We start from the raw sequence: 24,263 nt of genomic DNA, 5'->3' as shown, positions 1-24,263 counted from the left end.
CAATTTACCCTCTGTTAAAAGTGGCACATGTGAATCTCCTGCTGAAGTGTAAAAAGCAAAAGAAATTTAAGTGTCTTCTATATTGTCTACTCTGGTGGTTCTCTGCCCAATTCATGTGGGAACTAGACACATGCCCCTCATTGACTATCACTCACGATGCAGTGATTCTCAGTGGTGACATTATGAAGGACCCCCCACAGACACACACACATCCACAGACATACTGAGAAGGATCTACTAATAGGGCAGCAAGCAGAGTTTCAAAAAGTCTCCCAAACACCACTCTTGCCCTGGCCTCCACCAATAGAAAAAGCACTAATCCCAAAAAATGGTGTCACACAATAAACCAAAGTTTCTGAGTGTCTACCCTGCCAAGCTTGGGGTATAAAGTGGTGAACAAAAAGTTAATACTAAATATTAACCTTGCATTTCAGTACTTAGAAGACACTATATATCCAAAATGCCTGACTTGGTCAACCACCAGCCCCAGGGTTAGATGGTTCCTTAATTTCTTTGACTATACAAAGACTATACAATGAAAAAGTCCCTTTTTTTACTTTACTGCATCTCCAGCACTCTTTATTCCCTCCCACTTTTATTTTTCTCCTTAACATTTATCACTGTTTAAACATAATTTATTTATTTATTGTTTGTCTTTACCCATGAAATAAGCTTAAGAGGGCAAGAATTTTTGTCTATTTTTTCCACTGCTGTGTACCCAGTACCTAGAACACATAGTAAGTTCTCAATAAATATGTGTTGATTAAATGAATGCAAACACCTCTACACCTGCAAATTCTATTTGATCTATCCTCTTTTCCATCATGGTCTCCACCCCATTCCCTTTAGTCATTCTTGCATGCCTAGTATATTGGCCTTCCACCCTCCTAGAATTTTTCCTGCCAGCTGCACCTAGGCAGAGTATAGCCAGCGTAGGATCCATGATGAAATATCACATGATATACTTCTTTTACCCCCACTCTCTTATCTTCTACTACACCTACTGTGCCAACACTTATCCCTATATTATCCCCACAATCAAAATGATCTTACTCTTTGTTCAGTCCAGAGCATTTCTAGAGAAAATCTAAGATTCATGCTAATGACTGGACCAATAACAATTCTTGGTTAGGACTCAATAATGCTCAAAATCCATGATAAACAGAAGGAATGGGATTAAAAATTAGAGCTGAATTTGAAAAATGGGGCATGATGTGCACTACCTGGTATCTTAGGCTGAGTCAGACACTTTCTGAACCTATTTTCTTATCTGTGAAATGGGGGTAATAGTACCTACTTCATATTCATGAGAGTTATATTTTAAATGAAATGATGTATGTGAAAGCTCTTAGCAGATTTATAGGCATGTAGAAGGTGCTTAATAAATGTTAGCTGCCACTCTTCTTTCAATTTAACATATTTTACTAACCTCCAGTGATGCCCTCACTCTTTGAAAATGACTAATTCCTACTGAGCAAGAAAATCCATGCCTTCTGGTATGACCTTCTTAATTTTCCTCTCTTCTCTCATTTCCATATCAGAATTCTATGTCTTCAGTCATCCTCTCTCCTCTTCTTTTCTAAGACTAGCCCTTTGTCCAAAGCCAATAGTTTTCAACCATGGCTGCACATCAGAATCACCTGGGGAGCTTTTCAAAAATGCAGGTGTCTGGGTCCATCACAGACCAATTAACATGAATCTCTGGAGGTGGGAGCATGGCATCGGTATTTTTTTTAAGTTCCCTGGTAGGGTGACAAGACAATTCAATAGGGGTTGGGGGACGAGGTGGAGGAAGAACAGTTTTTTAAAAACAATTATTGCTGGAAATGGATGGATATCCTCCTTCAAAAGAATGAAATTGAATCCATGCATAAAAGTGAACTCAAAATGGATCATAGACTTAAATGTAAAAGATAAAACTCTTAGAAAAAAAAACATAGGAGTAAATCTTCATAACTTTGGGTTAGGCAAAGCCTTCTTAGATACGACACCAAAAGCACAAGCAACAAAGAAAAAATAGATAAATTAAAATTTCTGTGCTACAAACAATATCAAGAAAGTAAAAAGACAACTCACAGAATAAAATATTTGCAAGCTATATATTTGATAAAAAAACTTGTACCTAGAATATATAAAGAATACTTAAACTTAATAAGAAGAAGATTAATAACCTAATTTTGTAAATGGGTAAAAGATGTGAATCAACATTTCTCCAAAGAAGAAATACAGATGGCTAATAAGCACATTTCATGAAAATGTATAGTTACCAGATGACCCAGCAATTCTTCTAGGTATATAATCAAGAGAAATAAAAATGTATCTTCACACAAAAACTTGTTCACAAATTTACATAGCAGCATTATGCATAACAGGCAAAAAGTGGAAAAAAGTCAAATGTCCATCAAATGAATGGATAAATAAAAATGTGGTATATTTGTAAATGAATATTATTCAGTAATAGAAAGGAATGAAGCACTGATATATTCTATAATATGGATGAACTTTTAAAACCTTATACTAAGCAAAAGAAGCCAGTTATAAAAAAACATACCTTGTATAATTTTTTTTTACATGAAATGATTAGAATATTAGAATAGGCAAATCTATGTATAAGAAAGCAGATTAGTGGTTGCCTAGGGCTGGGGTGCTGAGGGGAAATGAGGAGTGACTGCTAATGTGTATGGGGTTTCCTTCTGCAATGATGAGAATGTTCTAAAATGATTGTGGTAAGGATTGAACAACTCTCTGAACATACTAAAAACAACTGAAGATAGAGAGAGAGAGAGAGAGAGAGAGAGAGAGAGAGAGAGAGAGAGAGAGAGGAGAGAGGAGAGAGGAGAGAGGAGAGAAGAGAGAAGAGAGAAGAGAGAAGAGAGAAGAGAGAAGAGAGAAGAGAGAAGAGAGAAGAGAGAAGAGAGAAGAGAGAAGAGAGAAGAGAGAAGAGAGAAGAGAGAAGAGAGAAGAGAGAAGAGAGAAGAGAGAAGAGAGAAGAGAGAAGAGAGAAGAGAGAAGAGAGAGAGCAAGCAAGTGAGCATTCGTCTCCCAGGTAAAGTCTGTTTGCAGAGACCAGTTTCTGAACCGCAACACTATAACACTACATCTCGTGTGGTAACTTACCTTCTAGAGTCCTTAGGGGTAAAGATGGCATCTTCTAAATCTTTCCCCAATATCCTTAAGAAATAATACCCAACAAAGAGCAAAAATGTGATATCTTTAAATTCTTTTTTAAGTAAAAGAGTGTTCTTGGGAGAATGTTGTTGATTTTAATTAAAATTGCTAGAGCAGTGGAAAAAACAGACAAAAATTCTTGCCCTCTTAAGCTTGCTCTCTTAAGCTTATTGTCACCTGGCAGATTGGTCATGTTGGATGTTGGCTATCTCGATTCATTCAACCCCCCAAGTAATTAATTCAGCTGCAGCGCATAGAGGGAGGGTAGGTAGACAGTGTAAACTCAACTGACCGGTTCTGCCATCCAGAGATTGGTTGTTTCGTCATATACCAGTGGATGTGGCCTCCGGCCCTTAGGAACCATTCTTTTGACAGTTCCCCATGACATGGCTCTGGTTTGACTGACTTTGTTTACTAAATAAATTAATTCCTACTTCTGGAGCAGCTTCAATTTTCAAACAGAAAGCCATCTATTGACAGTCACTGGTACACAGGATTTTATTGTTTGATATTAAACAATTAAGAGTTATTGTTTTTTCCCCTACAAGTACACTATACATGAAAATAAATATAAACTAGAATACAGACACTAGGAGTGGAAGAGAGGGAGATTCTATAGCCATTCTCGATCTTAAAGAGATAGTTTTACTTTACTAAATCCATAGTGCAGACTGCATTTCTTGCACAAAATAAAACTCTCTCTTGGCAAAATATATATAAAAAAACAGAGTCTGATCAACATTTCTTAAGATGAGACTGATTATTAAACACATTATTTTTAAATTCTAAGAATTCAGTCTTTTCATCTGGCAGTGAGCTAATAGATTTCAATAATTTAAAATAACTTTAAAATTGCTTCTTTCAACAAAGTCTGTGGAGGTACACATAAAAATTGAAATAAATCTAGATGTTTACAAATATAGGAAACAATGTCATTTGTTTAACCCAGCCCATAAAAAACAGCAAAGTAGGAAACCATACTTGTCTGAATATAGGACAAAGATCTGGTTCAGAATCAGGCAGAAGTTCTCCCTTCTATAATGCTAGTGAGTTTAATTGCACTCAGAAAAACAAAATGAGTGAGGGCACTGCCAAGATGTGAAGCAAAAGAGAATTCTAAATCCTCAGGTAATTTTGAAATGAAATGAGTTTACAGTTAGAAGATTCCCCAATAAGAAAATTCAAAAGGTATCATTAGAGCCATAATTTAGAAGCCTTGTTTCATGAGAAAAGATTAGAATATGAAATTCTCAAAACTAAGTATTGATCATACAAGGTAAACATGACGAGGTTGGATGATAAGACATTTTGCTTCCTCTCTCACTAGAAAGGACAGCTAGGTCCCTGCCACAGACTGGAACATAAATTGCTCTAAGTGAGGCATTTGGAAAAGGCTATTAGATTAATCGGGTTGAGGAGTTGCCCAAAGGCAGAACATGTCACAATGTCACCTCTCTCTTCTTTACTATCACAATTTTCACCAGAATAAACCAGAGCCTTGGAAAACAAATTCAATCACAAACACTAACTTCTTGTTAACACTCCAAGCAAACTATCAAACCAACTTAACACACTGAACATTATCAGAACTTTTCCATGTTTCCCAAACACCATGGAACAAACTATTTTCAGCATCTTGGAAAAATAGTCAGGTGCATTTCTACACAATTATGGAACATATTAAGAAACCATTTCTTAGTTTTCATGAAAGGATAGTAAAAAGTCGTAATTTAAGGGTAATTCCCCTTTTGCCTCTGGTGCAGGCTTTTAGGTTTTTGAAAATATAAATAAAATGTACAGAGTGACATGAAGAGCTACAAATATGTATAAATGCACCACTCCAGCTCCCATAATAAAAGCTTTTAGGAAAAAAAATGGTTGGACAAGTATTCATCTTCCCCAAATTGCAATCCCAAGATATTGGTTGTCACACAATTATGAAACAAAGGCAAGGTGAAGGGTGAGAAACAACAGCAAGGACAGCAGGAAGGAAGACCAGTGCTCAGCGGGCTCGATCCTGCTCCTTCTAGCCGGCCGGGCTTTTCCCAGCACCTTTCTGGTATCGGCTCCGGGCTTTTCCTCCAATACAATCCACACCATCTCTCCGAGAAACGAATCTCTCTTTAAGGAGAGCCAGGCCAGCATCCAGAGGTAACGTGCAGAACCGTAAATGAAAAATGTCCACGTCTCGCCGGCAGACAAGCAAAGGAAAGCCAGCTGTCAGTTTCAGACGCTGCTGGCTGTAACGGGGTTTCGGGTTTCTCTCTGTCTCCGTCGGTCTGTCTCTCTCACCTTGTCTCCCTCAATAATAGCAGCTTCCTAATCACCTCAAATCACAAATACAGTCTCCATCTGTCCTTGTATAATATATGCCGAGGAAACAGAAAAAAAAAAAGAGAGTGCGATACTCACAACAATGAAGAATTCCTACACATGCCGTTCCATTTTCTTGCACCAAAAAGATGAAAGGTGAATTTAAAAAGCCTTGCAGGATTAGAGAAATAAGGGGGAGGGGAATTCCACCCGCACAATCCAGCAGCCCACCGCAAAGGAGCCCGAAGGCTTGCTGACGTCACAGATTCATGAATGGATGTAAATTGGGCTGGTTTAGGATTCCGCGCAGACTTCGCTGTGGTGTGTGCCTTGAAAAAGAAAGGGCGGGTCCAGAGCAGTGCCGGCCAATAGGCTTCGGGCGGGCATGGCGTGCCTCCTCTTAGAAGGAATCTGGTCACAGAATAAACAGAGCCCGCCAATCAGGCGTCTGCCACGGCCTCAAGACAGACTGGCAGCTTGAGGAGTGTGTGTGTGTGTGTGTGTGTGTGTGTGTGTGTGTGTGTGTGTGTGTGTGTTGTGTATATGTGTGTTAGTCAGGTGTGTAGGTGTGTGTTTCAAGTTGTGATAATCAGGAAAACATTATTATTGCTATTGAATGAAGGGATCAAAATACAATTTCAGTGGAATCAATGTGTGTGTGTGTGTGTGTGTGTGTGAGAGAGAGAGAGAGAGAGAGAGAGAGAGAGAGAGAGAGAGAGAGAGTCATGTATGGGTTTCATGCTGTGATAGTCAGGAAAACATTATTATTGCTATTGAATGAAGGGATCAAAATAGAATTTCAGTGGAATCAGTGTGTGTGTGTGTGTGTGTGTGTGTGTGTGTGTGTGTGTGTGTGTGTGAGAGAGAGAGAGAGAGAGAGAGTCATGTATGTGTTTCAAGCTGCAATAGTCAGGAAAACATTATTATTGCTATTGAATGAGAGGATCAAAATAGAATTTCAGTGGAATCAATGTTACCAAAAAAAGCATCTAGAGAAATGACAGTCTTTCATTCCTTAGAGCTATTTTCTTTAATGCTTTTCTTGCTGTTCAGCAATGTGTATGATGTGATGTGATTTTAAAAATAATAATAAAAGTCAGAGAAATAGTTTCCAAAGCTGATAACCAAGGAACATGCTTGTCCTGCACACCAAGACTTGTCAAGGCAAAATAATAGGGAAATAACCTGGAGATTAAGGAAATAAAAAAATATGTAAGACGGTATTACATTGTAATTGTTTTGTAGAACAGTATCACCTTGCTGACCTTGCGATGCATCAAAAGTGGGTGTGGAAGAGTAACTTATTACTACCTTTAAATAAAGTAGAAAATTTCCTACCTTTGGTTTATTAAACTTCTGATATTCCTCCCAAAGAGCTCCTAATGGATCTTAGAGCAAATTTTAATTTTAGTAAGATGCCTTATTATTAACAGCAAAAACAACTGTATTAAATTTACCCAAAGAGCTCACAACATTTTAAAAAATTAAAATAAACTTCAACACCTTTATTAAAGTATAATTGATATACAAAGAACTGTACATATTTAATGTGTACAATTTGATGAGTTTGGAGATATACAAACATCTGTGATACTATTGCCAGAGTCAACATAGTACACATATCCAATATCGCTAAGAGTTGACTTGTGTTACTTTGTGGGTTTTTTGGTTGTTTTTGGTTTTGGTGTTTGTGATAAGAACACTTAACATGAACTCTGCCCTCTTAGCAAATTTTGAAGTACACAATATAATATTGTATTCTTAACTATAGGCACTATGTTTACAGCATATCTTTAGAACTTATTCATCTAGCATAACTGAAACTTAATACCCATTAAATAACAACTCCCTATTTCCTCTTCCCTCAGCCCCTGGCAACCACTATTGTATTCTCGGTTTCTATTAGTTTGGCTGCACGATTTCTCATATAAGTGGAATCATGCAGTGTTTGTCTTTTTTGTGACTGGCTTATTTCACTTAACATAATGTCTTCTAGGTTCATCTATGTTGCCATAAATGACAGGATTTCCTTCTTTTTTAAGGCTGAATAATACTCCTTCGTATGTATATCCCACATTTTCTTTATCCATTCATCTGTCATTTACATTTGGATTATTTCCAAGTCTTACTTATTATGTATAATGCTGCAATGAACATAGGAATATAGATATCTCTTCAAGATACTGAATTCAATTCTTTTGAAAATATACCCAGAAGTGAGATAGCTGGATCATATGGCAGTTCTATTTTCAATTTTATGAGGAACCTCTATACTGTTGTCCATAGTTGCTGCACCATTTATATTTCCACCAGCCTTGCCAGCAAGGGTGTACAAGGGTTCCAATTTCTCCACAACTTTGCCAACACTTACTTATATTTTATCTTTTAATAATAGCCAACCTAAGAAGTATGTGGTGATATATCATAGTTTTGATTTGTGCTTTCCTGATAATTAATGATGTTGGGCATATTTTCATATACCTGTTGGCCATCTGTATGTCTTCTTTGGAGAAACATCATTCAAGTTCTTTGCCCATCTTTCACACTGGACTTAGCAATGATTTCCTGGATATAACACCGAAAGCACATCAACAAAAACAAAAATATACAAGTGGGTCTACATCAAAGTAAAGAGCTTCTGCACAGCAAAGGAAACAATCAACAGAATGAAAAGAGCGATACAAAATGGCATAAAATATTTGCAAACCATGTATTTGATAAGGGGTTAGTTTCCAAAATATATAAGGAGCTCATACAACTCAAATCACAAACACAAATAACTTGTGACATTTATCTACTATTTAAAAAAGTTGAAAGTTACACAAAAATGGAGATTAATACAATTTACTGCTCCTGTATCCCATCACTTTGCTTCACAACTACCAATGCTTTACTAATACTGATCACAACTTTTTTTAACTTGGGAAATGGCCTTAAGTCCTTGAATCTGGAACAACAGTGGTTAATATAAGGTCTCAGTTATGAAGTGTCCAGTGACCAGGAACATTCTGAACAGAGATCTGTTCTCCCAGTCAGATTATTTGAACAGCTGAGAGAAGAAAAGCATTTGCCTCTTTCTTATGGTGAGTTCAAACCTGACACTAGTAACTATTGCACTGCTTAGCTCATTTGGAGAAAGAAAACTAGTAACTATTGAAAACTTTTGTACACAAAGATGTTCAGTGTGCTATTCTATATACTAAAGCAACAGAATATTATTGGTAACATATTCGCCAAATTTCCACAGGAACTTATTGTGAAATATCACTATGGAAAAAATAAACCAAAGAAATTTACCCAGGTAATATGGGAGTGCTCAAGACCAATACAGTTCTGATATATTCTTCATAGGTTGAGTGCACCACATTGGACTATATCAATATGTCCAGGTCCCCAGATTATTTTAGAACCCACAAATGAAAATACAAGAAAATACATCTCTTTTTTTTTTTTAACAGAAATCAAAACCAACTAGAATACGCTAAAAGAATCAGATTTACACAATTTTTTTTCCTTTCAAAAATAATACAGACTAACTCATAGAAGGCAGCAACCACTTTGTGGAACATGTCAATAAAATGGCCAATCTGTTATAGAGGCTTAGAGTTGCTGTAAGGTTTGATGGCAACATCATTAGGAATAATAAGTCCACCAGGAATCAGCATAGTCTGTGAAGCAATTCAACAAAACAGTCTGTAAATACTTCTAATAACTGCCACCTAACATGTTGGCTCACTATGTAACCTGACAAATAAAAACCAGCTCGCTCTATGGACTTGCCATTTTAATAAGCTGAATTCAGTGTGGTTAGCATGCTTCCCTGATATTACCACAGAAATATCAACTGGGCCAACAAAACTTTCTCCATGTCAAATATCATGGGAAATCACTGAGAAGATAAGTTGTCCCTCCAAATGACAACATCTATAGAGATTCTTGGAGGAAGCTACTGTTGTTTTAGGGACAGAAGGCAGGCAGGGAAGGGGACCGTGAGAAATGTACTTTGGAGAACAACACTGCTGGGAAACTTCCTGCGATGATGGAAATGTTCTATAATTTGCACTGTCGAATACAGTAGCCACATGTGGCTACTTAGCATTTGAAATGTGTTTAGGAACTGAATTTTAAATTATATTTAATTTGAATTAAGTTAAATTTAAAAGTAAATAGTCCCATGTGGCTGGTGGCTACTGGGGACACAGCAATTCAAGAGATATGAAGCCAAGTACCATCATCACAAGGAATTTTGTATTTCAGCGTTGGGCAGGCTAAGTGTGAAGACTACAAAGTCACTATCAAGGTGAGTAGTTCTTTTAAGATCCAAAGGATTCGGTTTAACTTTTAATGATGACTGGAAGATGATTCTGGTCTCATTCCCAATAAGATATTAAAAACTCATTATTAGAAAAAGACCCTAAGAATAGAAGTTAAAGTACAATTATTCTGCTATAAAAATATGAGCTAGTTTAGGTTGGATTTTTATTTTAGAAAAATTAGTTTGTTTGTTTTTTTAAAAGAAAAATAACATTTAAGTCAGAGTCTAAGAGAAGTCCAAAGTATTATGACCCTGTGACAATTTTTTTCCAGAAATACCAGCATAAAGAAATAATATAATGACCTCAAATGTCAATGCATAAAGATTCGGATTTCCTTCACCAGCAACACTGTGAAGTAGTGAAAAGCCAGTAAAGATTTGGGTTCAGCCGAAACCGGTTTGGCTCAGTGGATAGAGAGTTGGTCTGCGGACTGAAGGGTCCCAGGTTCGATTCCGGTCAAGGGCATGTACATTGGTTGCGGGCACATCCCCAGTGGGGGGTGTGCAGGAGGCAGCTGGTCAATGTTTCTCTCTCATCGATGTTTCTAGCTCTCTGTCCCTCTCCCTTCCTCTCTGTAAAAAATCAATAAAGTATATTTAAAAAAAAAAAAAGATTTGGGTTCAAATCCTGATGCTACCACTTATCAGTTAGTTATGTAAGTTCAGAGAAACCTGGGTTTCATTTTCTCATCATTAAAATGAGGATAATAATAGGCTCTGCCTATTTTGTGAAAGTTAAATAAAATAACTCTTGTAAAAAGTCTAGCACAATACCTGCATATAGAAGATACTCAGTAAATGATACTGGTAGCAGTTTTTATTTTATTGCTATTATTCAAATACCATGGGTCCTTCTACTCTCTCAACAAGAGAAATTTCAACTGTACAGATCCAAGAATGAAAAAAAAAAAACACAGAAAAGAATACAACCTCTTTATTTTGCTTATAATATAGCCTGAATATATCTTTGCAGGAAATTTTAAAAATATATATTAGTGACACATCTTTCCCCCAAAAGCTTATTCAAATAATTTTCCTTTGGGAGGTTGGGGAATACTCTATGAGGCTCTGAAGCAGAGGAGAGGAAAAGTCCTCAGGAAGTTAAACTATGTGACTAAAAAATCTCTTTATAAAAACAAAATAAATAATAAGAAAGATAATTTTTTCTATGTAAAGATGGAGTATGTATATAATGACATTAACTAATATGGAAAACAATCTGTCTACAAGGTGGGAACACTGGTCAGAGAATTTTCTACTTCCTTATCAGAATATTAATCCCAACTTTCCTTGTTTTCAAAGCATATCTTTAGTCAATGATTTCAATATTCAAATTTCAATACTCAAAGACCTCAGCAGACTATTACTTCTATTTTCTGTTGCTGTTCCTGCCCAGATCCCAAATGCCTATCTGAGAAAGTGATTTTTAAGAAACATCTAAGGAAAAACATTCTTATAAGCATCACTAAAATCATTCCTTGTATCAGGAAGATAGATCATCAGAAAGCTACATGCTACCTAAATATCATTAGCCTAGAGACCGATTGGCAGAATCACTATCATTGAGTTACATTTTAATGTTATAGTTTGCTTTTACCAATAATTATTGTAAGGAGCAGTCATATTGCTTCTGTGTTGTCCATTATTCTGCATGTCTCACAGATAAGGAATTCATAGGAGGAATTCACTTTAGAAAAGATTTCTGTTCTTGAAGAATTATTAGGCATCCACCTTTTAGATGACAACAGTTTAATCCACTGAATTGCCACTGTTTTGTCCCTGCTTCTGGGAAACTCAGAGCATTATGCTCAAGTCAGTCTATTTACTTATATCTATACATACTATATTTTAGCTTTTGTGGTATATTTAGTATATTTGCTTTTTTATTCTTGTTTTGGGTTTGATTTACTTTTTGTTAACTTTATTGCATATATACTTCATGATAAGCACTTCAAATCCTTTTTGAAAAGGTAGACTATAAATAAAAATGCATGCAAAATACATACCCATTAACTTTTAAAAAGATACAAGTCTTATGTTGGTAAATTCAACAGTTATCTTCATGATAAAATAAAACTCTAAAGGTAGCACAATTATGGCAAACTTTGAAGAATATCATGAGTTAAATGGATTTGAAGTCTTCAATATTTTTTACCAAAGGATAATAAAACAGACAGTCAGCTAGAGAAAAGGAATTGCTTTGAGATTTTATATGCTTTTTTAGAATAAATCTTAATAACTTAATGACATTTTAATGTATTATCCCTGTCAAAAGGATGACTAAAAATGAGGGCCACAAGAATTCTTCTCTGATCGATAATGAAAATACACTGAAACAAATCAAAAGCAAATGGATTTCTCAATTAATAAAATATTTAACATCCCTGACACACACCACTCCATAATATACAAATTCTGGCAAGATATCATAAACCAAACCTTTGGGAGACTAAAATGAATATCTTGAGTTTATAAAGGCTCTCACATATTGAAAGAATAAAAGGAAACTTTATACATTATTTTACTCATTCACATAGAATTTGTCCTACTTTCTGAAAGGTCATGGAAAATGAAAACTTAGCCATCTAACTTCTATTCTTCTGATCCTGTTTTAATTTCCCCCCATTTTTAGCTAGATATAACTTGGCATTTCCACTTTAGCCTCAGAGTGCAGACAACATAATCAGAAGATCAAAACATGGGAATAGTGGACATCTGCCTTTTTTTTTTTTTTTTTTAAGCCTGCCCCTGCATCTTTTCCATTTGGGAAATTGTCTCTCCCCAACTTTCAGTCCAAATGGGTAAGATGGTGCAATCCCACTTGAATATTGGGCTGCAAGAGTGACCATGGCATCAGGCTGGCCAATTCACCTTCTCACACACATGATTAGTGAAATGACAGACACATGACCCAAGCCAACCAATGAGAGTTAGCTAAGTCATCCCCAGGATGTTTGCTACAACTATTGGAGGTGGGGGGAGCACATTTGTTTAATCAGGATACTCTGCATAATGTAAGCAGAGAGCTGCTTTGTCCATATGCAGGACGTAGGATATAGGAAAGCAGGCCTGAGAGATAAAGAAAAGACAGATTGCTGACAACAGTAACTGAGAACCTAATTTCAGTGAGATCTGAAGCTACTTATTCTGCTGGAGCTCCCAACTACATAAACCAATCAATCCCTTCCCTCTGACTCTCATTTTTGGGGCTTAAGCCAGTTTGATATAGAATCATATTAACTTTCAGTCAAGAGTCCTATTATTAACACAACTAGAGGCCTGATGCACGAAGATTCGTGCAAGAATGGGCCTTCCTTCCCCTGGCTGCCGGCACCGCCTTAGCTCCGGCCCAGAGCCGCCTTTCCACCTTCCCACGCTGCCCAGAGGCCTAGAGCGGCCATGGCGACGATGCAAGTGTCCCGCCCTGCCCCTGGCCGCTCGGCTCCTGCATATGCAAATTAACCCACCATCTTATTGGGTTAATTTGCATACTCATTCCTGATTGGCTGGTGGGCTTTGTTAAGGTATGGTCAATTTGCATATTACTCTTTTATTAGTGTAGATGTCATTAACTGATTCTCTTCGGTCATACTTAAGACACCCCAATTACTATCCATTGCTTTTACTATGAGAGCTCCTTTTCTGACATTAATAATTTCAATACATTGGTAGATTTCACTTTCAAATTCTGTTTTCTAACTCTCAGATAGTGTTTGTATTTCATTATTGTCTTTGTCATCTTCAAATATTCTTAAGACCCAGTATCTTTCAATAGCAAGCTCTAGCTTTGATATTTTAGAGTCAGTGATGTTTACCTGTTTGTACTATATGGCAAGCATTGGGCTAAGAGCTCTCTCTATATATATCTCATTTAATTCACACAATAATCTGAGGTAGATATTTTAAGCCCCATTTTAAGATGAGGAATGTGAAATGCAAAAAGGCTTAAATGATTATAAGTTACAAAACCAATTAAAAAAACAGGCAGCAGTCTCTAGAACTTATGCTCTTATTATGCTGGTCTGTTTGTGGAAAAAAGATAATTTAATCGGGAGTCTTACACAAAAAGTATTAAAGCAATTGGATCTATTTTTAGAGAGATATGTATAGTTATTGTTTTAAAAGTTACACTATAGTAAGTATTAAAGAAGTCCATTTAAGGGTATGAACCATGCTCTGAATATTCCACAGGACTGGCAGGGTGACCTAAGATAGTGGTAAAGACAATAATAGTCAAATGAAAAAGCAATCTGTTAGAACCTATTTTATAAAGTGAATTATTCAGGACTACCCAGGTGCTTAGAGCTCCAAGAAAAAAAGAAACACCTGGAATGTTTATTGTTGATAAAGCTAGAGATTTGATGTATTTGTTTTAAAAAATCGAAGTTATTGTGGGGAAAATAATTTAACAAATATCATTATATATTATACAATCAGCATTGTTTTAATGGTTTTGACTTAATATTTGGGTGAGAGAATTTTTTTCAGTGTTTGGGGCCATAAAGTTCTTAATTCCGTCTTTGGGTTTTAATACATAATAATGTCATACATTTTCAGAACAAAGGTCATTGTCTCCTAAGCAGGAGTACTCCAGCTGCACCATCTGATGGAGCAAGCTGAACTAGAAGTATGGCACTAAGAAGACGACTACCTTGGTAAGTCTTTTCAAAAGAACTGTTATTGCAGCTTCTCCTTCAACAGGAGCTATTAAACATAGCCAGCGATTCTTAAAATGTTAAACACACACCTACCAGATGATAGAGTCACTTCACTCGTAGGTAATTTACCTAGAGGGGATGAAAGCATACGCCCAAACAAAGACTTGTACACACATGTTCATAGCAGCTTGATTTGTCATAGCTCCAAAATGAAAAACACACACATGTCCCTCAACAAGTGAATGAATAAACAGTGGTAAATCCATACAATGGGAATACTTCTCAGCAATAAAAAGGAATGTACTATTAATATACGCTGCAGCATTGATGAATCTCAAAGTAATTACATTGAGTGAAAAAAGCCAGATAAAAGAGTGTATGCTCTATGACTCCATATATATAAAATACTAGGAAATAAAAACTAATGCACTGTGACAGAAAACATATAATGGTTGCCAGGTAAAGGAGATGGAGGCAGAGAGGAAAAACAAAGGACCCGAAGAAGCTTTTGGGGTGCTCCATATGTTCATTATCTTGATTTCTGTGATGAGTTTATGGGGGTATACTTATGTCAAAACACACCCAATCGTATACTTTAAATACATGCAATTTAAAATGTTATGTCAATTTTACCTCAATAAAGCTGTTAAGAAAATTATTTAAAGAAGACACAAACACAGACAAAAACATGTATGTACTTTTAAAATTATTGCATGATGCTTTCTGATATTTTTAAGATAAAGAGTAAGCATTAAAAATAATGGCGTTCAGTGTGTGAACTAATAAGCAAAACAAATGTGTTCCCATCCCTAATATGCCTTTTCCATTTTAAGGTAAACAAACATTTGATAGATTCAAAAGGATGATAGAAAATGCAGTCTTTAATAGACCCTAATGACATAAAAGGGTTTTTAAGAAAGTATTTTTCAAACTGCAGTTGCAACACATTAATGGACCGTGAAATTGATTTAGTGGGTCATGACCATGATTTAATAAATGAGATAAAATAGAACAGAATAGAAAATAGTATGTCCCTTGTGGCGAGCTTAAATATATTGTTTCAGGAAACTTGCTATATGTGGGTATATAATGGGACACTATGAAAATTGTATTTCTTACTGTGGGTTGTGGTACAAAAGTTTAAAACTTCTACAATATATACATTTAACACATATCTGTTTCTTGTTATTTTTTTCTTATTGTTAATCCTCACCCAAGGATATTTTTCCATTGAATATATATATATATATATATATATATATATATATATATATATATATTTTTTTTTTTTTTTAGAGAGAGAGAGTAGAAGGGAGGGGGAGAGATACACAGAGAAAAACATTGATGTAATCACATCGATTGGTTGCCTCCTGCTCACACCCCAACTGGGGATCGAACCTGCAACCAAAATACCCTTGACTGGAATTGAATCTGGTACCCTTCAGTCTCGGGCCAACACTCTATTCACTGAGCCAACCGGCTAGGGCTGTTTCTTGCTGTTTTTTATGTCCCACATTATAACCCATGCCTGTTGTGCTAAAATATCTTCTTTATATAATTGTGCTCTTTGGAGTTTCAGCTATTTAAGTTCCAGAAATAATAATTGGGAACAAATCTGGTCCCAGAATACTTTGTAAACAATCTTGTACTTACTTCACAATTTATAAAGTAGCTTAAAGTAGCATAGGTGCTAGCATCATTTTATATGTAATTTATGCTCAGGGAGATTGGTGCATCTAATCTACCTCTATGTAAACTCTGCAATCTACTGACTACACAGTAGTCCCCCTTTTATGCCCAGGGGATACATTTCAAGACCCCCAGTGGATGACTAAAACCACAGATAGCACTGACCCCTATATATACCATGTTTTTTCCTAAACATACATACATTTTCATTTAAAGGAAGCACTTTAAGGTTTTTCTTTGGCATATCTGAATTGCCAGCATCACACTCCTGCGTGTTAGGGCCATTATTAGGTAAAGTAATGGTTACTTGACCACAACCACTGCAATACCGTGACAGCCAATCTGATAACCCAGATCCCTACTAAGTGACTAATGGGCAGGAAGCATATACATGGTGAAGACGCTGGACAAGGGGATGATTCGTGCCCAGGGCAGGACAGAGCTGGACAGCAGGAGATCTCATCACACTACTCAGAATGGTGCACAATTTAACACTTATAAATTGTTTACTTCTGAAGTTTTCCATTTAATATTTTCAGACCACAGTTAACTGCGGGTAATTGAAACCACAGAAAGGGAAACTGTGGATAAAGGGGGACTATTGTACTTTTAAATTCTATCCATTACTCCATGACCCTCCCCCAGTTAAAGACCTGTCTTCGATCATCCAATGACTATAATTAAAAGTGAATTTCAAAGTGAAAATGCAAAGATGAAAAAGCCAGTTTTTGGTGACAAGGAGCTTTGGTGAGATGAATTACTACACAAAATGGTGAAAGTGCTAAATTAGTGGTGTAGCCAGGAATGTCCTACTTGAGATTGGAGAGCAATACTAGAAGGAAGTTAACTAACATCTGGGGTGATAATATTCTTCCTTGCATGGGACTTTTTTACATAATGCAAACATTTAGTATTCCCCATGCCTGCAAAATAAAGTAAAATAAAATAAAAATAAATGAAATAAAATAAAAGTCTCCCAGGCATTTGTTTTAGGCACTAGGGGATTGGGACTGCTCCAGTTTGAGACCTAGAGGCAGGCTATAGGGTGTTGCTCTCTGCTGCCCTCTATTGATATAGAGAGGTAAGATCAAGTCCTTAACAGAAAAACGTGTCTTGTCCCTTAGGGAAAAAATATGTTTCTTGGAGAAAAATGTACCAAGAACAAAGATGCCTGGCATTGAGGCTAAGCAAGAGCTCTGGGAATGTGGGGTAAGGCTGAATACAGACTGGAAGCCACTCTTCCTGGTTCAGACTATAAACAGCCAGTACTTGCTGTTTGCTTGTCTTTGACAAGTTGGCATGTTTGTAAAGGGAATAAAGGCTTCTCCTTATGTAAACACACCCTGTTCTTATGCTTTGGTTCATTCCAGGGCTTGAGTTAAGTCTTTTTCTGATTGAATTATCACTTGGGGCTAAGTGGTTATAATCAGTTATAAAAGGCGATGAACTGGCCTTGGCCGGCCTGGCTCAGTGTATGGAGTGTTGGACTGCACACCTGAAGTTGGAGGGTTTGATTCCTGTCAAAGGCACATACCTGGATTGCAGGTTTGATCCCCAGCCTGGGTTGGGGTGTGTGCAGGAGGTGACCAATCGATGTGTCTCTCTCACATCAATGTTTTTCTCTCTCCTTCTCCTTCTCTCCTTTTCACTCTCTCTGAAAAGCAATAGAAAAAAATGTCCTCAGGTGAGGATTAACAAATAATAAACAAACAAACAAACAATCAAATAAATGGAGGTAAACTGAACTGGACCTTGAAGGGGATTGGATATGAGAGACAATTCTCTGAGGTCATTTATAGCAGATGTGAAACTGTAAGGCACATACAATACTTTCCATTCCAGCACAGGATTATAGTATACATGTGCAGCAGATAGAGACCTGCAATCCAGAATGGATAAGATGTTAAGACTGAGTCAATAAACTGTGGCTCGTTTTCAAAATGAGCCCCACGACTATTCATAAACAGACTCACGCTATATAAACTCACACTTGGCACTACATCGACTCTCTATTAACACCAAAAAGGAAATAGAGAGACAGAAACCAAAAATCTCTCAGAAGAATATGTTTCAAAGTTTACTCATAAATATAATTAATTATAGGGCTAGGGAGTACACTTAAAACCACACTGGAAAGCGCTTGGTTTTCCATTACATGTAGTCATGCTACCCCAAAATAGGGTAATACTATCTTTACTACTAGTAGTAAAAGACAGTAGTTGCTATTAGTAGCAACCTGCTCCAAATTAATCAATTGGTCTATAATATATATATATTTACTTTTACTACTTCATAGTTTCTGATATAGTCTCCTCAACTTGGTTGAGAATAAAAGTTTTACATCTAACAATCACTGAATAAGTAATACGTAGACAGAGCAGGGTGTAAGAGGGAGTGTGTTGGACATAGTACTTACTTAGATGCCCTGAATAATCAATATATAAATTAAACATACATATTTTATTGAATGACATCTATGTTCAAAATACCTTGACATGTTCTGTGGGGTACACATATAGGCATAAATCACAGATCCTGATCTCAGTCAATTTCATTAGATGAGATAAACACAATAAACAGTAAAATAAAAACTGTTATAGTGACTTAAAATCATAACAGAAGGCATAGTGGTGAAGACTGTGCCCCAGTATCCAATCTCCTCTCTTTCCTTTTAGTTATAGAATCCTTACCCCCACACCACTCTTAAAGTTTTAGGGTACATGCCATGCTGCTAAAGACTTTTCTATTCTCCTGGCTGTAGATGGGACACATGAATAAATTGTACACAATGGGATGAGAATGGAGCGATGCCTGGAACTCCCAGGTCTTCTGGGAAAGGAAGCTGCTTGTCCTGGATTCTCTTTCTTCCCCCCCACGCTTGAGGCAGCTTCTACCATGCAGGTGATGACCTACCCCACACAATGGCAGAGAAACAAAACAGGAGCCTTGGGTTTTGACTATTTTAGTAAACCAGAATTGTCTATCTGTCCTGGAATACCTGCCTACTTTAGGCTTGTTGCTGAAGGCTGTAACAACATTCTTCCCTTTTTGAGCCACCACATTTTTTGACACTCTGTTCCTGCTGCTTAGTCTGTATCCCAACCAATATGTCCTGTTACTGGGTGGTATATGGTTGTTTCCTAAACGAGCAATATTGTTCCAGATATCCTGAGGAGAAATACTGACTCAGAATCAAAGAACTGGGAGAAACCTTAAAATTCAAATCTACTCTGTCTCCGACGTTTACATATGAAGAAACTGGAGTTCAGAGACTTGTCCATGGTCTTGGAATTTGTGATGGAGCCAGGAATGGATCCCTGGCCTCCTCGGTGTTTTGTGTGACATCATCCTGTCTCTCTGGGGGATAGCAGTGAGCACCAGTGCTGCCCTTTCTTTTCCTGACACAGGCAAGACTCGATCGATACTCCCGGGACCTAGAATACTGGCCTGAGTTCTAAAGGAAAGCCAACAAGAATTTTTAAAAGCACGTGTTTTGTCTCAAAGGTATCTGCAATCTACCACAGGGAAAATACTAGCACAGCTATGTGGTGCTATTAAACTAAGGACAACCAAACAAGAACAGACCCAAGCAATGAGAGACCTAATAACCTTTAAGTGGAAATGGTCATAAAAGTGTTATAGGAGGAGCAGTTCACTTCCTGATAGAAAGTGCTTTGGAAATGCAGAAAATATGATTCAAGAATGTTGACTCTATTTTTAAGGGTTCTCTTAAAACCTAATTCAACATGCTGGGGCCTGGGAATATATATTCAATTCTCAGAAAATTCCTTCTTTTTCTTTAGCCTGGAAAATGTTAATGCTTTTATCTTAAAAAACAAACAAACAAAAAACACCCCAAAAAGCCTTCAGCCTAGAGATCTCTTCTGTATTGGCTAGTCCACAATAGCCATTCTTTATTGTTTTTTTTTTTAAATTTATATATTTTATTGATTTTTTACAGAGAGGAAGGAAGAGGAATAGAGAGTTAGAAACATCGATTAGCTGCCTCTTGCACACCCCCTACTGGGGATGTGCCCGCAACCAAGATACATGCCCTTGACCGGAATCGAACCCGGGACCCTTCAGTCCGCAGGCCGACGCTCTATCCACTGAGCCAAACCGGTTTCGGCCACAATAGCCATTCTTTAGGAGAAACCTCTCTTCTAAGCTGAGAGGAAGAGGTAACGCATACCACACTGTAAGCACGCAGCCTGCTATAGAGTATGTGAAGAAAGGGGCAGTTTGGGGGCGATATGAAAGGAAAGAATGAGAGGAGAGGGCCACTTCATTTGTTCATCAAGAAAAACTTGCTGGGCACTCAGTGTGTGCTGGACTTGAGCTGAGATCTGGGGAGAAATACATGGACCCTGTCTTGAAGAACCATACAGTCTAGAGCTGGAAACTTTCCTTTCTGAATACATGTTCACACATAGAGTCTAGCTGGGATGGAATTGAGGGTGAAAGAATGCTTTAACTCCCACCCACCCACCCCAAAAAACCCTTACTCTTTGGAGTAGGAAAAACCACTGCAGGCCACCTTCACTTTGTTCCTGAATCCTAATCTGCTCTTTTTCCTTTTGAGGTCATCCTAAGAAACAATTCCACGTTTCCCTACAGCCCCTGGTTGCTCTTAGTTCAGAACAATCTGGGCTTTCTGCCATCAAAACCACCATTAGCTTTCAATGGGCCTGAGTACCAAGTGTTCCTCTTTCTCCTCAAAACCCACAACCCCTTGGCCTATCTTACAGTCTCCTCTGGCCTGTGTTACATACCATCCACCAGTCATTTTAGTTTGCAAACAAAAGCAGGTGCGGTCCCAGATCCCCTGTGGTGGTATGGCTTGACCTTGCAGTGAATGGACTACAGACCACGCTTATCCAACTTTAGGGGGAATATTATGATCTAAAGACAATTACTGCAAATACTCTTGAGGCATGTATTGGCCCTGAATTTTAAAATTAGCAAAATGATACCCTGGCTGGTGTGGGTCAGTTGGTTGGAGCATCACCCCGTGCACCTGAGGATCACAGGTTTGATTCCAGGTCAGGGCACAGACCTAGGTTGCAGGTTTGATCCCTGGTCAGGTGCCTACAGGAGGCAACTGATAGGTATCTCTCTCTCTCTCTCTCTCTCTCTCTCTCTCTCTCTCAAACAACAACAACAAACACTAAAATTACAAAGAAAAGAAAATTAGCAAAATAAAGTCCTTTTGAAGACCACCCATAATGGAAACAGTGGCCTCAAAATGCCATATTTTCTTCATGTGTATTTTTAGTCTGTTACTAAAGGCTCTGTGTTAAATGGTCATCATTCCAAAGGCCACTTCTCTGGAAAAGAGGCTGGTGTCTTGAAGTAGTTTTCACTATAAATATAAAAAGAGGTAAGGGGGGGGGGGGCGGTGAGTAAGATTACAGAAACATAGTAAAACATACTATAATTAGTAAATAATGCAACATTTGAAAAATAAAATGCATTTTTCCCAAGAAGAGTATATGTTGGAGCTTACATCTTAGCTGGGCTATACCATACTCACAAACTTGTTGCTGAATTTACATTTCTGGAGGAGCCTCCATCATAAAGCTCTTCACATTAGGGCATGTTGCTTTATGCTGCCCCCATAAATGCCTGATTATATCTGAACCAAATGAAAGAATGCCTTCTGCTGCTGCCACCTACTGAAAACTTGAAATGTATGCTTAAAAACATAAAAGAGAAAATGTAATATAATACTATTACTGAAGAATAATGTATGTCAGAGAAATAGACAGGTCAATGTCCATATTCCTTACTTTTAATCAAGCTACCAATTATTTCAGAACCTCTAATGGTGACCAATAAGGTAATGGTGCATAAAGAAAGTAAATAAGCTACACAAGATATTACTAAGTGGCTTTGTCAAGCTACGGCTTGACATCATTATAATCATATATCATTAATCATTTCATGTATCAGATCATATCATATATATTATATATCATGTCATTTTTCTCTAGTCTATCTCATAGGCAAAAAAACACACAAAAAAATCAAAAGCAAAACCCCACAAAAAACAGTCTATTCTTTGTGTTGAGAAAAACCTAATGCAGAACTACCAGAAAAATGAAGTGCAAAATACAACTTTACTAATTTGAACAACTGTGAATTCAAAAATTGTCAAGGGAGATAAACATACAAATATCAGGGGGAAGGGAATTGGGGGGAGAGAAGAAAAGGTTTGTGAATAAGCAATGTAAAGGCCCGGCCGGCATGGCTCAGTGGTTGAACATTGGCCTATGAACCAGGAGGTCACAGTTCAGGTTCAATTCCTGGTCAGGGCACATGCCCAGGTTGCAGGCTCCATCCCGTGTGGGGCATGCAGGAGGCAGACGATCAATGATTCTCTCTCACCATTGATGTTTCTATCTCTCTCTTCCTCTCCCTTCCTCTCTGAAACAAACAAACAAACAAACAAACAAACAAACAACAAAAAAGAGATGTAAAGGCCAATAAGAAAAATGTTCAATTTCAGTATCAAAGAAATGCAAATTAAAACACAATGAAATCAATCTCTAAACCAATGATAATCACATTTCCTTTCATTTGAAGAATGCTCCTTATTTATAAAGAACTTTCATGTAAAACAAACAAACAAACAAACAAACAAAACAAATAAACACAATGAGATACCAGTTTCTCCTTGCAAAAGTGGCTAAGATTGCTTTTTTACATAGTAATATTTGGAAAGGGTTTGGGAAAACAGACACTCATATACTGCTGATGGTTAAATAATGATTGTACCTTTTTTGAAGTACAATTATTTGGCAAAAGGTATCAGTAGGTTTAAAATGTAAACAACCTTTGATTGAAAATTCAACTTCAAGGAATTATTCTAAACAAATAATCAGAAATTTGAAAAAAGAATCTAGCTATAAAGATTTAATCACATATTTATTTAAAACAAAAATAAATGGGAACATTATAGTACTCATAAAGGGAGTATTTGTTAAATAAATGATAGTAAAACTGAACAATAGACTATTTATAACCTTTATAAATTATGTACTAAAATATATAAGAACAGGTAAAATATTCATGACAAAGTGTGAAAAATGGCAAGTAACATGATACTAGGTAACATGCTCTAACACACACACACACACACACACACACACACACACACACACACTGAGTGGCCAGATTATTATGATCTCTGAATGCATAATAATCTGGCCACTCAGTGTATATATATATGTATATATATTAGAGGCCCGGTGCACGAATTCGTGCATGGGTGGGGTCCGGCCAGCTTGGTCAGGGTGAGGGGACATGGGCGGTTGGCCGGCCTGCCTGCTGGTCGAACTCCTGGTCGAGGGGACAATTTGCATATTAGCCTTTTATTATATAGGATATACACTGAGTGGCCAGATTATTATGCGTTCAGGGATCATAATAATCTGGCCACTCAGTGTATATATATCTAGAATATATGTAATATTAACTATAGTTATCTCTGGATATAGAGATAGTGATAATTTTATTTTCTTCTCTTTGAATTTTCATCTAAATTTCTAAATTACTTGTGAAGTATAAATGTGGTACTTACTTTTGGAAAAAATAAATCTTTAAAAGTTGATAATTTATTTAATAAATACTAATTGTTATTTTAGCTTATTTAAACTATTTTAACTTAAGAAAACTTGTTATAGTTTTTTTTATCCCTAATGTTAAGGGATATATCAAATTTCAAAGCAGAGGTGGTGTGGAAATGATTTAATAATATACTATGCTGTAGTGGTTAATGTGTCTTTTCACTAGAGTAAGGGATGCTCATGGCCGGGATAAGCTTTGGGGAGGTGGGAGGGTTTAGGACTAAGTCTTGACCAGAAGGTAGGTGTGTGTATATGTCTGTGTGTGTGTGTGTGTGTGTGTGTGTGTGTGTGTGTGTGTGTGTGTGTGCATTTACTTATTTTGTTTTGCAAGAAAATATAAAAGTGAGGATGGCAATAAGAGATTATGAGATGAGTACAAAGGAAGTTGAGAAACCACATTATAGGAGGAACAGTCAACTGGTGAAAAGACAATAGAGTTGGGATCATAAGGAACAGAAAAGGTTTGGATAGCTACTGTCGGAAATGCAAATA

General features: G+C 36.9%; 1 protein-coding gene across 3 annotated transcripts in view; it reads right to left on the bottom strand.

The window, feature by feature from the left end:
• The window catches only part of MAP3K13 (mitogen-activated protein kinase kinase kinase 13), a 152,263-nt gene that overhangs the window by 80,049 nt on the left and 47,951 nt on the right, over positions 1-24,263 (bottom strand). Inside the window, exon 1 of one of the 3 annotated variants that reach the window (XM_079764532.1) lies at positions 5,581-6,122. The exons of the other annotated variants lie outside the window; for them this stretch is intronic. The gene's annotated coding sequence lies outside the window, so the exon portion shown is untranslated. Of the gene's footprint in view, positions 1-5,580; positions 6,123-24,263 lie in introns of those variants that run through there. 3 annotated transcript variants of the gene reach the window in all.

Source organism: Cnephaeus nilssonii (genome assembly GCF_951640355.1).
Source record: "Cnephaeus nilssonii genome assembly, chromosome: 3".
NCBI lineage: Eukaryota > Metazoa > Chordata > Mammalia > Chiroptera > Vespertilionidae > Cnephaeus > Cnephaeus nilssonii.
Note: the sequence above shows the minus strand (reverse complement) of the source record. Positions and strands in the feature narration are given on the sequence as shown.